General features: G+C 37.6%; 1 protein-coding gene across 26 annotated transcripts in view; it reads left to right on the forward strand.

Moving 5' to 3' along the window:
- The window catches only part of LOC123539568 (zinc finger protein 768-like), a 129,605-nt gene that overhangs the window by 1,701 nt on the left and 113,870 nt on the right, over positions 1–14,034 (forward strand). For 18 of the 26 annotated variants that reach the window (XM_053526835.1, XM_053526836.1, XM_053526827.1 and 15 more), the window contains exon 1: positions 2,574–2,666. The exons of 1 other annotated variant lie outside the window; for it this stretch is intronic. The gene's annotated coding sequence lies outside the window, so the exon portion shown is untranslated. Of the gene's footprint in view, positions 1–2,572; positions 2,667–14,034 lie in introns of those variants that run through there. 7 more of the 26 variants (XM_053526817.1, XM_053526815.1, XM_045324194.2 and 4 more) reach the window with 2 other exon arrangements.

Below are 14,034 nucleotides of genomic sequence, written 5' to 3' on the forward strand. Positions count from 1 at the left end.
AAGAAATTTTCTTTGAAACTTTTCCATCATTTCAGTAAGAGAAGAAGTTGGCTGGATCAGCTCTAAACCGTAAAGCAGTACTGGTATAACATATGTTTGATATAGATATACAACCGTTGTTATGTCAAGACCTCTGTGACCTTGTAATCCACTACCGAAGAGGCTATATGCTGCACGGCGAGCTTTTTTGATGTTTTCTTCAACGTTTAACTTTTGGTTGTTGGCTATAGATTCAGTCCTAGTTATTCCAAGATGGACAGATTTAGTAACTGATGGTATTTCTCTGTTATTAAGCAACAGAATATCATTCATGCAACTAGGTTTTGGATTTAGCTTCAAGTAAACAGATTTAGTGGGCTGGAGAACATAACGTTCCAGGTTTGCAAAATCAGCAGCCACGTCTACAAGGAACTGTGTTTCAGAAAATGTGTCAGCTACTAGAAATACATCATCGGCACATGCACTTGCTGCACATCTGACTTCGCCTATGACCGCACCACAATGAGAATCTTGTATTCTATCAAGTAGAGGATTAATGTACGCTTTATACAGGTCGGTGCTCAAGATCCCACCTTGACGTACGCCTTGATGTATGTTGAATCTACTTGACAACTGATTACCCCACTTCACAGCTGACATGGTATCACTGTGCAGACTCTGGATTATAGTCCAATGCTTGTCCCTGATACCAATCTGGAATAAACGTCTGAGCAGATGATTATGGTCAACCACGTCAAATGCGGATTTAGCGTCAAAGAGCACAAGGTTGCGCTGTATTTTCTTATCTTTGCATTCCCTGTATAATTCTTCTATGAAGAAGGCTGAATTGAATGGTGAGGTTTTCTTAGTAAACCCCCTTTGCACAGCATTTTGAGATGCACTAATAAACGGGCTAATACGCTTGCGAAGGATAGCTTGCACAATTTTCCCAATCACTGGCAAGACAGTTATCCCTCTGTAATTAACAGATACATTTGGCTGTCCTTTATTTTTAAAGACTGGCGTTAACAGACCCACCTTCAAAAAATCTGGAAACTGTCCTGATTCAAACACCTAATTGACAACTTTTAATAAAAATTTTACTACTGGCGATGATGAATTTTCTGAAGAGCAATACTTTATATGTTCAATAGTTAAGTTATAGTAATCAGGTGATTTACCAGTGTTAATACAATCTATTGCCTGTTTCAATTCAGTATTAGTGACCTTATCGATCTCATTGGCTTACGTAATTTTGGAGATATGTTCAACCTCTGCTGCCACTTGATTATGATAGTCATCGTCGAACAAGTCATTTATGCTCTCCATGGCTAGCTGTTCAAAATGGTTTTTAAATCCTTGAAGAATGTTCTGCTCGCCACAATAGTGCTTGTCGCCTACATTAAGATCATTTATGAAAATATGCCCTTTTCTCCTCTGGGTATTTACAAGTCTGTGAAAACTTCTGGAGTCTGTGGTACGTAGTTCGAGGATCCTCTGCTTTTCATCAAAATCTTTTCTGGCTAATGCCTGCCTATACAGTTTACGAAATTCTTTTTTTGCTATCATTCCTTTTCATATACAAATCATTTTTGCCAGTTGGTTTGCCCGCTTGTTTCCATTGGATATAAGCTTGCTTCATATTTGTAAAGCTGATTTTAATAGTTTCATTCCATACTTTTAGCTTTGGTTTCGCTCATGATTGTACCTAGGTCTGTTATTGCAGCACGTAAGCGCAGTATTTGAGATCATTTGGCAAAAATCACCTAGAACGCTGTCGATATTCTGTTCATCAACCTGCGAACACAGAAACGACTCGGTACTCTTATTAACTGAGTAAGAATAGAAGTCTATATCCACTTTGTTCCAGTTGATTTTATTTGTTTTGTGTTTTACAGGTTCTGTGATGGCCCCCATTATCTCACAGAGCAGTTTAATTTGTATAGGAAAGTGATCGGATGTGTCACACGGAATATCGTTTAACACAGTTTTCCATGCACGAACATTTTTTTCACTAAGATTATGAAGAAAGTAGTCAATTTCAGTACACTCCTCACCAGTCGGACTAGAGTAAGTTTTACCGTTCTGTGAAAACTTCAAGGCAAATTCCGTGATAAAATCATGTAAATATTTTGCTCTTTTTGTTGCATTCAGTTCTGATAAAGTTTCGTTTAAGTCACCCCCAATGAGCACATAATTTTGACTATGAAATTTAATCATGATTTCACGCATCTGGTCCACTACATCACAGAAATCTTCAACATTGCCCTGGAGCCCTTTACTAAGAAGGTAAGCAGAAATAACTAAAAGACCTTTATTGTCAGAAAACTCTTTCAACAGTACACACTGTAATCTATTACCTCCGTCGTTCAGTTTTGTAATCAGATAGTCAAGCTCCGTTTTCCACAAAATTTGAAGTAGTTGTCCAATTATTTTGTTTGTAATACAAAAGATAGTATGTTACACTGATCTGTCTAGCAGAGTCGTTGATATGCAGTATAAACGCGCGGAAGAGTCTATACAAAAGAAAGATACACATTGACCACATCGATGGCCAAACATTCCGGTAAAAAAAAAAGTATTCGCAATTTGTTAAATATATCCAGGGGTAATCTCCCTTCCTTAAAAAAATGGCGGCGAGCGGTGATCGAATTTGAACAAAGAAAAACACATGCTGTATGCTCTCTGTAAGCTTAATTTGATGTTCATTAATATCTTATCGTTCTTTTTAATTGTTGCAAATATATGCAGAAGAAACTATATGCTACTCGCTATGAAATCGTGCATATTCATCAAAGAAATATTGTCTCGCGGTTTTTTTTCCGGAGAAGTTTTCAAGGGAGATAATCAGATTCAAGATTTTATTTATAACTAGGCCCATAAAGTATTCTTTGTTTCATATAGAATTCAGCCACTTCAGTTCCATTTTGATACAGTTCCTAATTTTTCATGGTATCGGAAATACTTCCTTACTCATTTTGCTTCATTAAAAAATGTAATTGGAAAGAAAAAGGAAGTGGCTAGCTGTCCGGTAGCTAAAATAATTCAGCTCAAAGATGTTAACATGTTGTTACGGATCTCTGAGCTGAAATGAACCCCGTATTGAAACCTAACCAGAAATCGTGCCAGAAGTCTGTCACGCTGTTATTTTATCAAATCAAATGGCAGAGACTCACCTTTTTATTTAATATATTCTTAATCCATTTTTCTTTTGATCTGTTGTAAAATGAACCATGCAACACCAATTGAAAACAAATTATACCCAAAAGTTTCAAATGGTTACCACTGCCTGCAGTATTTTGCTCACCATTGCAGTTGTCACGTGATCGAGGTACACTTCATTTTGAAAATAAATCTAACCGTAAAGAATTATTATTTATGGAAATTCTGTGAATTTAAACCTTCTATGGTATAATTTTATGAATTTTGTGCAAAATTATTACATTTTTAAATCAATTAAATTCGTTAGTTATTAAAAATTTGATCCTGAAATTCAAAAATAACCATGTGCTAAGAACTTCGAATGACGTCATCAGTTTCTCGTGAGAGTCAGTGCGCCGATGTTGCTGGTTAGGTAAACAAATGGGGTTACGCCATAACTAAATGGACGCGACCATCAGACTATAAAAATAGCGCCAGTTAAGTTATGGTAGCAAGAACTAGCTGTCCGGCAGGTCAATAAGAGAATAACATTAAACTTGCACAGGGCGCCTTTTAATATTTGGATGTTCAACATGGCCCTGTGTCAAGTTTATTTGAATGACAGCCATTGGCATATCAAAATTATTTCAAACTTGTTTTATTGAAGTGTAATTGAAAAGTCCCAAAGATGTGATATATTGGTTTTCAGTAATTTATGATACTTGCCTATGCGTCACTCGGGACCCGGAAGCATTTTCCTTTGATAAGCTTTCCCTTATCTTTCATTTCCTACAGTAAAACTATGTCCACGATAAACACGTGTATTCAAAATAAACACTCGCGGTCATGCCCTCCTGCCTTTCATCTTCTGCTAAGTCCCACTCTTTTTTCCTGTAGACATGCCTGGCCGGGTTTTTTTATCAGCAAGTTACGTCTCGGCGAGTGCACATAGGTAACGAGAATCATTAATTGGTAAAGCGTATTGATAATGTGTACTGTCAAAAAGGCGCCAATTATTTAATTATCTGTATTAAAGTGACCAGCTGATTACCGAGCATGTGAAAAGTGCACAGTAAGATTTCTTTATGCAAACTTTAAATTAGACCGTTGTTAAGTGATCGTACCGTAATTTCAACAAGAAAATCCACAAATTTTAGTTACTTTGGAAAGCAAAGTAAGTTTAGAATGTCCATTCACAATTCTAATTACACCCGATGTCATATAGATGCAATTTGTCCAAAATTCACCAAAAAAAAACAAACTGACTTTCAATGCAAATTTTAATGATAAATAGCATCATTATTTGAGGAACTATCTCTGGTTTACCTCAGTGGGCCAAGTTAACTGAGCAAAAACTTACCTTCAGACGACATTCCGAAAGTGTACCAGTTTCCGGATAGTACATTGGATACATTTTTACAGTGTTATTAAATGAAATATTGAAGAAAAGCCTAATCAAAATAACATGAATTTTGATAAATATTAGTTTACAGTATGAGATTATATGACCTGAAACAGACATTTTTATTATAATCCTGTAACATGATCTTGGTTTTATTAGCTCACCTGTCACATACTATAATAGTGACAAGGTGAGCTTTTGTGATCACCCTTCGTCCGTCGTCAGTCCGTGCTTGCGTCCTTCCGTCAACAATTTCTTGTCTGCACGATAGTGGTTTCATTTATGATTTTATTTTAACCAAACTTGCACACAACTTGCATCACCATAAGGTCTCGGTTCCTTTCTTGAACTGGCCAGATCCCATTATGGGTTCCAGAGTTATGGCCCCTGAAAGGGCCAAAATTAGCTATTTTGAACTTGTCTGCACAATAGCAGCTTTATTTATGGTTTCATTTTTACCAAACTTGCACACAACTTGTATCACCATAAGAACTTGGCTCCTTTCTTGAACTGGCCAGATTCCGTTATGGGTTCCAGAGTTATGGCCCCTGAAGGGGTCAAAATTAGCTATTTTAACCTTGTCTGCACAATAACAGCTTCATTTACGATTTGATTTTAACCAGACTTGCACACAACTTGTATCACCATAAGATCTTGATTCCTTTTTATACGCCCGCAGGGACGTACTATGTTATCGCCTCGGTGTCTGTCTGTGTGTTGGTTTGCAATTTCCCTTCCGCTCTGCAACTCTTGAACCCCTTGATGGATTTCAGAGAAACCTCACACAAATGTTCACCTCATTGAAACGACCTGCAGAGCGCATGTTTCGGATGGCTCACTTCAATGTCAAGGTCACTCTTAGGGGTCAAAGGTCAGGGTTCATACGCGTCAGGGAAAAGTCAGGGAAAAATTTTTTTTTCAAGGTCAGGGAATTGTCAGGGAATTTTACAAAATGTCAGGGAAATTTTGAAATTTGGAAAATGTCAGGAAAATGTCAGGGAATTTTCTGATCTGGTTAGGCAACAATTTGTAAAGGTTAAGGCACTTTCTTCAAATATTTCCTTTTTCATGAAAGCTATCACACTTACAACAATTAAAGCATAATTTTAAATTATATGCATATATCTATATTCTACATATTTTTCAAATTCCATATAGAAGAAACTGAAAGGGATTTGCACCCCTTACCTCCTGAGCAAATCTGGTGATGGCTTTATCTAATGATTCGATCCCCTTCTCTCCTGTATAGTGTCCATTACACATAGCCATTACTATATATACATACAAGGCTCCAATAACACAAACATATGGTCTTTATTTTACACAGTTTCAATATTTGAAGAAGGATGTTTTTGTGATACTGGTGCCTTGTGCATGTGGCTAGTGCTTGGTGCATGCAGTTTAGCTTTTTATGATAATTCATGTCATTTTGCTTGCCAATGTGTTTTGTATAATCACCAGCTCCATATCCAGTTGATTTGGAATAAACAAACAAAATAATAAACAATGTAAATGTTTGTCAAAAAAGGAGGTAAGGGTTGGCTGTAGGGGTGGTTGAGGCCAACATTCTATGTTTCATTTAAAATTGAACCACTAAATGTGCACATTTTAAGATAACAAAAGTCATACTAGGTGACTTGGTTTGTATCGTACCGAACCAAAAAGTCAGGGAAAAATGCTTTCATGTCGGAAAAGTCAGGGAAATGTCAGGGAATTTTGTCTGAAAGAAAGTGTATGAACCATGAAGGTCATATGACTTTGTTTTGTGTGAATATTGCTCTGCATTTGCGTTGCATTGCAGTGCTCTTGTTTTTATTTGGCAGATCCTTCTTTTGTTCACTTACAATCATTACTATAAATAGCTTATTTAGTTACTTTTTTATTATTGGCCGTAGGGAAAAACTGAGACTTTTCTGTGGTACAACATGAATGGTACCTCCAATTTTTAGCTCGACTATACGAAGTATAAGGAGAGCTATCCTACTCGCCCCGGCGTCGGCGTCGGCGTCTTTCCGCGTCCCCACCTTGGTTAAAGTTTTGGTGCACTTTCTCTTTTTTCAACTTATCTGTGTAATTACTTGATGGATTTGATTCAAACTTGAAATACTTATTCCTCATCATCATCCACATCATCTGACATAAGGGTCATAACTCTGGCACCAATATTTCATGAATTATCCCCCCTTTTCACTTAGATTTTCAGGTTAAAGTTTTGATGCACTTTCACTCTATCTCTGTTATTACTGAATGGATTTGATTCAAACTTAAAATAGTTGTTCAACATCATCACCCACATCATATGACACAAGGTGCATAACTCTCGCACCATTTTTTCATGAATTATTCCCCCTTTTTACTTAGAATTTCAGGTTAAAGTTTTGGTGCACTTTCACTCTACTGTGTTATTACTCAATGGATTTGATTCAAACTTAAAATAGTTGTTCAGCATCATCTCCCACATCATATGACACAAGATGCGTAACTCTGGCACAATTTTTCATGAATTATTCCCCTTTTTACTTGGAATTTCAGGTTAAAGTTTTATGCACTTTCACTCTATCTCTGTTATTACTGAATGGATCTGATTCAAACTTGAAATAGTTGTTCAACATCATCACCCACACCATATGACGCAAGGTGCATAACTCTGGCACCAATTTTTCATTAATTATTCCCCCTTTTTACTTAGAATTTTAGGTTAAAGTTTTGATGCACTTTCACTCTGTCTCTGTTATTACTGAATGGATTTGATTCAAACTTGAAATAGTTGTTCAACATCATCACCCACACCATATGACGCAAGGTGCATAACTCTGGCACCAATTTTTCATTAATTATTCCCCCTTTTTACTTAGAATTTTAGGTTAAAGTTTTGATGCACTTTCACTCTGTCTCTGTTATTACTGAATGGATTTGATTCAAACTTAAAATAGTTGATCAACATCAACACCCACACTATATGACACAAGCTGCATAACTCTGGCACCAATATTTAATGGATTATGCCCCTTTTTGCTTAGAATATACTTATATAGTGTTTTGATACATTTTATCTTTACCTCTCTTATTACTTTAAGTTGATATTTTTGACATAGACTCGGGCTATTGTGCAATATCTTCATCCACAATTGGAGTCATTAAACACTCCAGTGACAGCTCTAGTTTCCTCAGATGTGCCCAATTTCACTATCCAGCATCGAAATAGTCGAGCGTGCTGTCTCCTATGACAGCTCTTGTTAGGTGTATTTTGACATATCTGTACCTTGTAAGAATTTTTTTCTTTTTGTTTTTGGTTAAAGCAATGGTACTCAGGTGAGCAATATAGGGCCATCATGGCCCTCTTGTTGTTTTATTAGCTATTTATCATGTATTACTGTATAAGAAGATATAGTCAATTGTATTGACGTGTTGGGACAGGACTCCTGTATTTTGGAAAAGGACCCTTCAAAATTTGGACCCAAGGGTCCTGGGACTCTTGGGTTTTCAGGTCTAGTGGAATGCAGGAGGTTTTTCTTATTAGCCCACCATCATCAGATGGTGGGCTATTCAAATCACTCTGCGTCCGTGGTCCGTCGTCCTTCCGTCCGTCCGTCCGTCCGTCCGTCATTCCGTCCGTCCTTCCGTTAACAATTTCTCGTTATCGCATCTCCTCAGAAACTACCAGGGGGATTTTGACCAAACTTTGTCAGAATGATGTATTGGTACCCTAGTTGTGTCCCCCTGAAAATCAGACTGGTTCAACAAATTTTTAGTAAGTTATGGCCCTTTGTTTATTTCTATAATTTACATAGATTTATATAGGGAAAAACTTTGAAAATCTTCTTGCCCCAAACCACAGAGCCTAGGGCTTTGATATTTGGTATGAAGCAGCATCTAGTGGTCTTCTACCAATATGATTTAAATTATTTCCCTGGGTGTAATATGGCCCCACCCCGGGGTCACATGGTTTATATAGACTTATATAGGGAAAAACTTTGAAAAACCTCTTGTCCAAAACCACAGGGCCTAGGGCTTTGATATTTTGTATGTGACATCATCTAGTGGTCTTCAGCTAAGATTGTTCAAATTATCCCCCTAGAGTCAAATATGGCCCCGCCCCAGGGGTCACATGGTTTACATAGACTTATATAGGGAAAAACTTTGAAAATCTTCTTGTCCAAACCACAAAGCCTAGGGCTTTGATATTTGTAATGTAGGATCGTCTAGTGGTTCTCTACCAAGTTTGTTGAAATTATCCCCCTAGGGTCAAATATGGCCCCGCCCTGGGGGTCACATGGTTCATATAGACTTATATAGGGAAAAGCTTATAAAAACTTCTTGTCAATAACCTACAACATTCAGATTTGGATCACATGTATGGTTTTGAGTGGCAAGATGAACCTTGACATGAGTTGACCTTGATTTTGACCTAGTGACCTACTTTCACATTTCTGTAGCTACAGCCTTCAAATTTGGACCACATGCATAGTTTTGTGCACTGAAATAAACTTTGACCTTGACATTGACCTAGTGACCTACTTTCACATTTTTGAAGGTACAGGCTTCAAATTTGGACCACATGCATAATTTCGTGTTCCGAAATGAAATTTGACCTTGATTTTGACCCAGTGACCTACTTTCACATTTCTCAAGCTACAGCCTTCAAATTTGGACCACCTGCATGGTAATTGTACCGAAACAAACTTTGACCTTTACATCGACCTAGTGACCTACTTTCACATTTTTGAAGGTACAGGCTTCAAATTTGGACCACATGCATAGTTCTGTAATACGAAATAAAATTTGACCTTGATTTTGACCTAGTGACCTACTTTCACATTTCTCAAGCTACAGCCTTCAAATTTGGACCACATGCGTGGTTTTGTGTACCGAAACAAACTTTGACCTTTACATCGACCTAGTGACCTACTTTCACATTTTTGAAGGTACAGGCTTCAAATTTGGACCACATGCATAGTTTTGTATTCCGAAATAAAATTTGACCTTGATTTTGACCTAGTGACCTACTTTCACATTTCTGAAGCTACAGCCTTCAAATTTGGACCACTTGCATAGTTTTGTGTACGGAAATGAACTTTGACCTTAAGATTGACCTAGTGACCTACTTCAAGATTTCTGTAGCTATAGGCTTCAAATTTTGACCACATGAATAGGATTGTGTACCGAACCAAACTTTGACCTTGATATTGACCTAGTGACCTACGTTCACATTTTTGAAGGATCAGGCTTCAAATTTGGACCACATGCATAGATTTGTGTTGTGAAGTGAAATTTTACCTTGATTTTGACCTAGTGACCTACTTTCTCATTTCTCAAGCTACAGCCTTCAAATTTGGACAACTTGCATAGGTTTGTGTACCGAAATAAACTTTGACCTTAAGATTGACCTAGTGACCTACTTTCAAATTTCTCAAACTACAGTCTTCAAAATTGATGCACATGCATAGTTTTGTGTACAAAGAACTTTGTCCTTGAAATTGATCTAGTGACCTACTTTCACATTTCTCAAGTTACAGCTTTCGAATTTAGACCACATGCACAGTGTTGTGTACGGAAATGAAATTTGACCTTGAGCTAGTCAGTAAGTCTTGAAATTTGGAACACACAAAAATGACACATTGGTGGGTGCCAAGTTCACTCTGTGATCTCTTGTTACCAAAAACCTTGCATGTTTCCTTGGCTACTGCCTATTCTAACTTAAACCAATGTGTATTATTTATATATCTTTTGCACTAATGTATATTCCATAACCCATTTTGCCTCCAAAGTTTTTCAGCATACTAAACAAAATTATTTTGACAATGCGATACTGGTGCCTGTCCTTGCAACAGCTTTCTTCTTTTTGTGAGCGATAGAGGCTGTATTTTTCAATTGATCTTCATGAATTTTGGTCAGAATGATTGCCTTGAAGGTTGGAATATGGGTCATCTGGAGTCAAAATCTAGATCACTAGGTCAAATCAAAGAAAAACCTTGTGTATGTGATAGAGGCTGTAGTTTTCAATTGATATTCATGAAATTTGGTCAGTATGATTGCATTGATGAAATTTAGGTCAAGTTTGAATATGGGTCATCTGTGGTCAAAAAATAAGTCACTAGTCACAGACACTAGGTCAACTCAAAGAAAAACCCTGTGTATGCAATAGAAGCTGTATTTTTCAATTGATCTTCATAAAATTTGGTCAGAATGATTGCCATGATGAAATCTAAGTCAGATTTGAATATGGGTCATCTGGCATAAAAACTAGGTCACTAGGTCATATCAAATAAAATACTTGTTTAATCTCGAGAGACCACATTTTTGGTCCTATTCTAATGAAAATTGCCAGAATATTTGTTTCCATGAAATCCCTACGTCAAACATGTTTACACTGATATTGTGTGTTTCTCAGGTGAGCGACCTAGGACCATCTTGGCCCTCTTGTTTTCTAGCTTTAACACTCCGACTACAGTGTTTTTTAGCTCACCTGTCACAAAGTGACAAGGTGAGCTTTTGTGATCGCGCGGTGTCCGTCGTCCGTCCGTGCGTCAGTGCGTGCGTGCGTCTGTAAACTTTTGCTTGTGACCACTCTAGAGGTCACATTTTTCATGGGATCTTTATGAAAGTTGGTCAGAATGTTCATCTTGATAATATCTAGTTCAAGTTCAAAACTGGGTCACGTGCCATCAAAAACTAGGTCAGTAGGTCTAAAAATAGAAAAACCTTGTGACCTCTCTAGAGGCCATATATTTCACAAGATCTTCATGAAAATTGGTCAGAACGTTTACCTTGATGATATCTAGGTCAAGTTCGAAACTGGGTCACGTGCCTTCAAAAACTAGATCAGTAGGTCTAAAAATAGAAAAACCTTGTGACCTCTCTAGAGGCCATATATTTCACAAGATCTTCATGAAAATTGGTCAGAACGTTCACCTTGATGATATCTAGGTCAAGTTCGAAACTGGGTCACATGCCATCAAAAACTAGGTCAGTAGGTCAAATAACAGAAAAACCTTGTGACCTCTCTAAAGGCCATATTTTTCATGGGATCTGTATGAAAGTTAGTCTGAATGTTCGTCTTGGTGATATCTAGGTCAAGTTCGAAACTGGGTCACGTGCGGTCAAAAACTAGGTCAGTAGGTCTAAAAATAGAAAAACCTTGTGACCTCTCTAGAGGCCATATATTTCATGAGATCTTCATGAAAATTGGTCAGAATGTTCACCTTGATGATATCTAGGTCAAGTTTGAAAGTGGGTCACGTGCCGTCAAAAACTAGGTCAATAGGTCAAATAATAGAAAAACCTTGTGACCTCTCTAGAGGCCATATTTTTTATGGGATCTGTATGAAAGTTGGTCTGAATGTTTATCTTGATGATATCTAGGTCAATTTCGAAACGGGGTCACGTGCCTTCAAAAACTAGGTCAGTAGGTCAAATAATAGAAAAACCTTGTGACCTCTCTAAAGGCCTTATTTTTCATGGGATCTGTATGAAAATTGGTCTGAATGTTCATCTTGATGATATCTAGGTCAAATTCGAAACAGGGTCATGTGCGGTCAAAAACTATGTCAGTAGATCTAAAAATAGAAAAACCTTGTGACCTCTCTAGAGGCCATACTTATGAATGGATCTCCATAAAAATTGGTCAGAATGTTCACCTTGATGATATCTAGGTCAATTTTGAAACTGGGTCACATGCCTTAAAAAACTAGGCCAGTAGATCAAATAATAAAAAAACCTTGTGACCTCTCTAGAGGCCATACTTTTCATGGGATCTGTATGAAAGTTGGTCTGAATGTCCATCTTGATGATACCTAGGTCAAGTTTGAAACTGGGTCAACTGCGATCAAAAACTAGGTCAGTAGGTCTAAAATTATTAAAATCTTTTGACTTCTCTAGAGGCCATATTTTTCAATGGATCTTCATGAAAATTGATCTGAATGTTCACCTTGATGATATCTAGGTCAGTTTCGAAACTGGGTCACGTGCGGTCAAAAACTAGGCCAGAAGGTATAAGAATAGAAAAACCTTGTGACCTCTCTAGAGGCCATATTTTTCATGAGATCATCATGAAAATTAGTGAGAATGTTCACCTTGATAATATCTAGGTAAAGTTCAAAACAGGGTCACGTACCTTCGAAAACTAGGTCAATAGGTCAAATAATAGAAAAACCTTGTGACCTCTCTAGAGACCATATTTTTCAATGGATCTTCATGAAAATTGGTCTGAATTTTTATCTTGATAATATCTCGGGCAAGTTTAAAACTGGGTCACATGAGCACAAAAACTAGGTCACTATGTCAAATAGTAGAAAAAACAACTTCATACTCAAAACTGGGTCATGTGGGAAGAGGTGAGCGATTCAGGACCATCATGGTCCTCTTGTTTTCTAGCGGATTTGGGGCCGAAATTGGGCCCCAATCTCAATGGCAAATAGTATGTTTTTTTTCCCAATTTCAAAACTATAATTCCCAAACTTAAATCTGTTTTAATGCCCCCGGCATCTACTGATGCGGGAGGCATGTAGTGATTGCCCTGTCCGTTCGTTCGTCCGTCCGTACGAGGTTAACCAAATGGGACCGTTTCGTCTAGCATCAATACCCCTTACTAGTATGACTTGATACTAATGCAGATGTAACCTGTGACCATTCCTCATCTTCAGACATCACCTGACCAGTTTGACCTTGACATCATTTTGGACTTGGGCAATCTGACTAAAGTACTTGATCTTCTAAACGAAGATCTGAGAACGACCCATTCACATTCGTCTTCTGTATATTTTGGATTTCCAATATTGCTATATTTATTTTCGCAAATCTATTTTTGTTTGAACCAATCAGACAACTTGTTCGAATGTCAAAGAGTAAGAAAAATTTACAGTTAATCCAGGATTCGAACCCGGGACCTCTCGTTTACAAAGCTAGTGCCCTACCGACTGAGCTAATCGGCTGTCTGACATCTTTTGTCATAAAAATTGTTGATATCAAAACCCAAGGCGTTTTAAAGCTTGCAGGATGTTGTAAGGTAGCTTTTGATTGGCTAGCGGAAGGGTTGTCAGAACGAGGCCATCAATAGCTCGTTGTCAGATCCTATGCGTAGCGTAATAGGAGATGTACTTTAGTCAGATTGGGACTTGGGTTGCTTTATATGGGCCATCTCTTGGTTAACCAAATGGGACCGTTTCGTCTAGAATCAATACCGCTTACAAGAATGAATTGATACTAATACAGATGTAACCTGTGACCATTCCTCATCTTCAGACATCACCTGGTCTCAGTTTGACCTTGACCTCATTTTGGACTTAGGTTGCTATATATGGGCCATGTCTTGGTTAACCAAATGGGACCGTTTCGTCTAGCATCAATACCGCTTACAAGAATGAATTGATTCAAATACAGATGTAACCTGTGACCATTCCTCATCTTCAAACATCACCTGACCTCAGTTTGACCTTGACCTCATTTTGGACTTAGGTTGCTTTGTATCGACAAGGATGCCACTGGGAGCATCAAGCTTTTATATAAATTGAACG

The sequence above is a fragment of the Mercenaria mercenaria genome, chromosome 16 (genome assembly GCF_021730395.1).
Source record: "Mercenaria mercenaria strain notata chromosome 16, MADL_Memer_1, whole genome shotgun sequence".
In the NCBI taxonomy this organism is placed as follows: domain Eukaryota; kingdom Metazoa; phylum Mollusca; class Bivalvia; order Venerida; family Veneridae; genus Mercenaria; species Mercenaria mercenaria.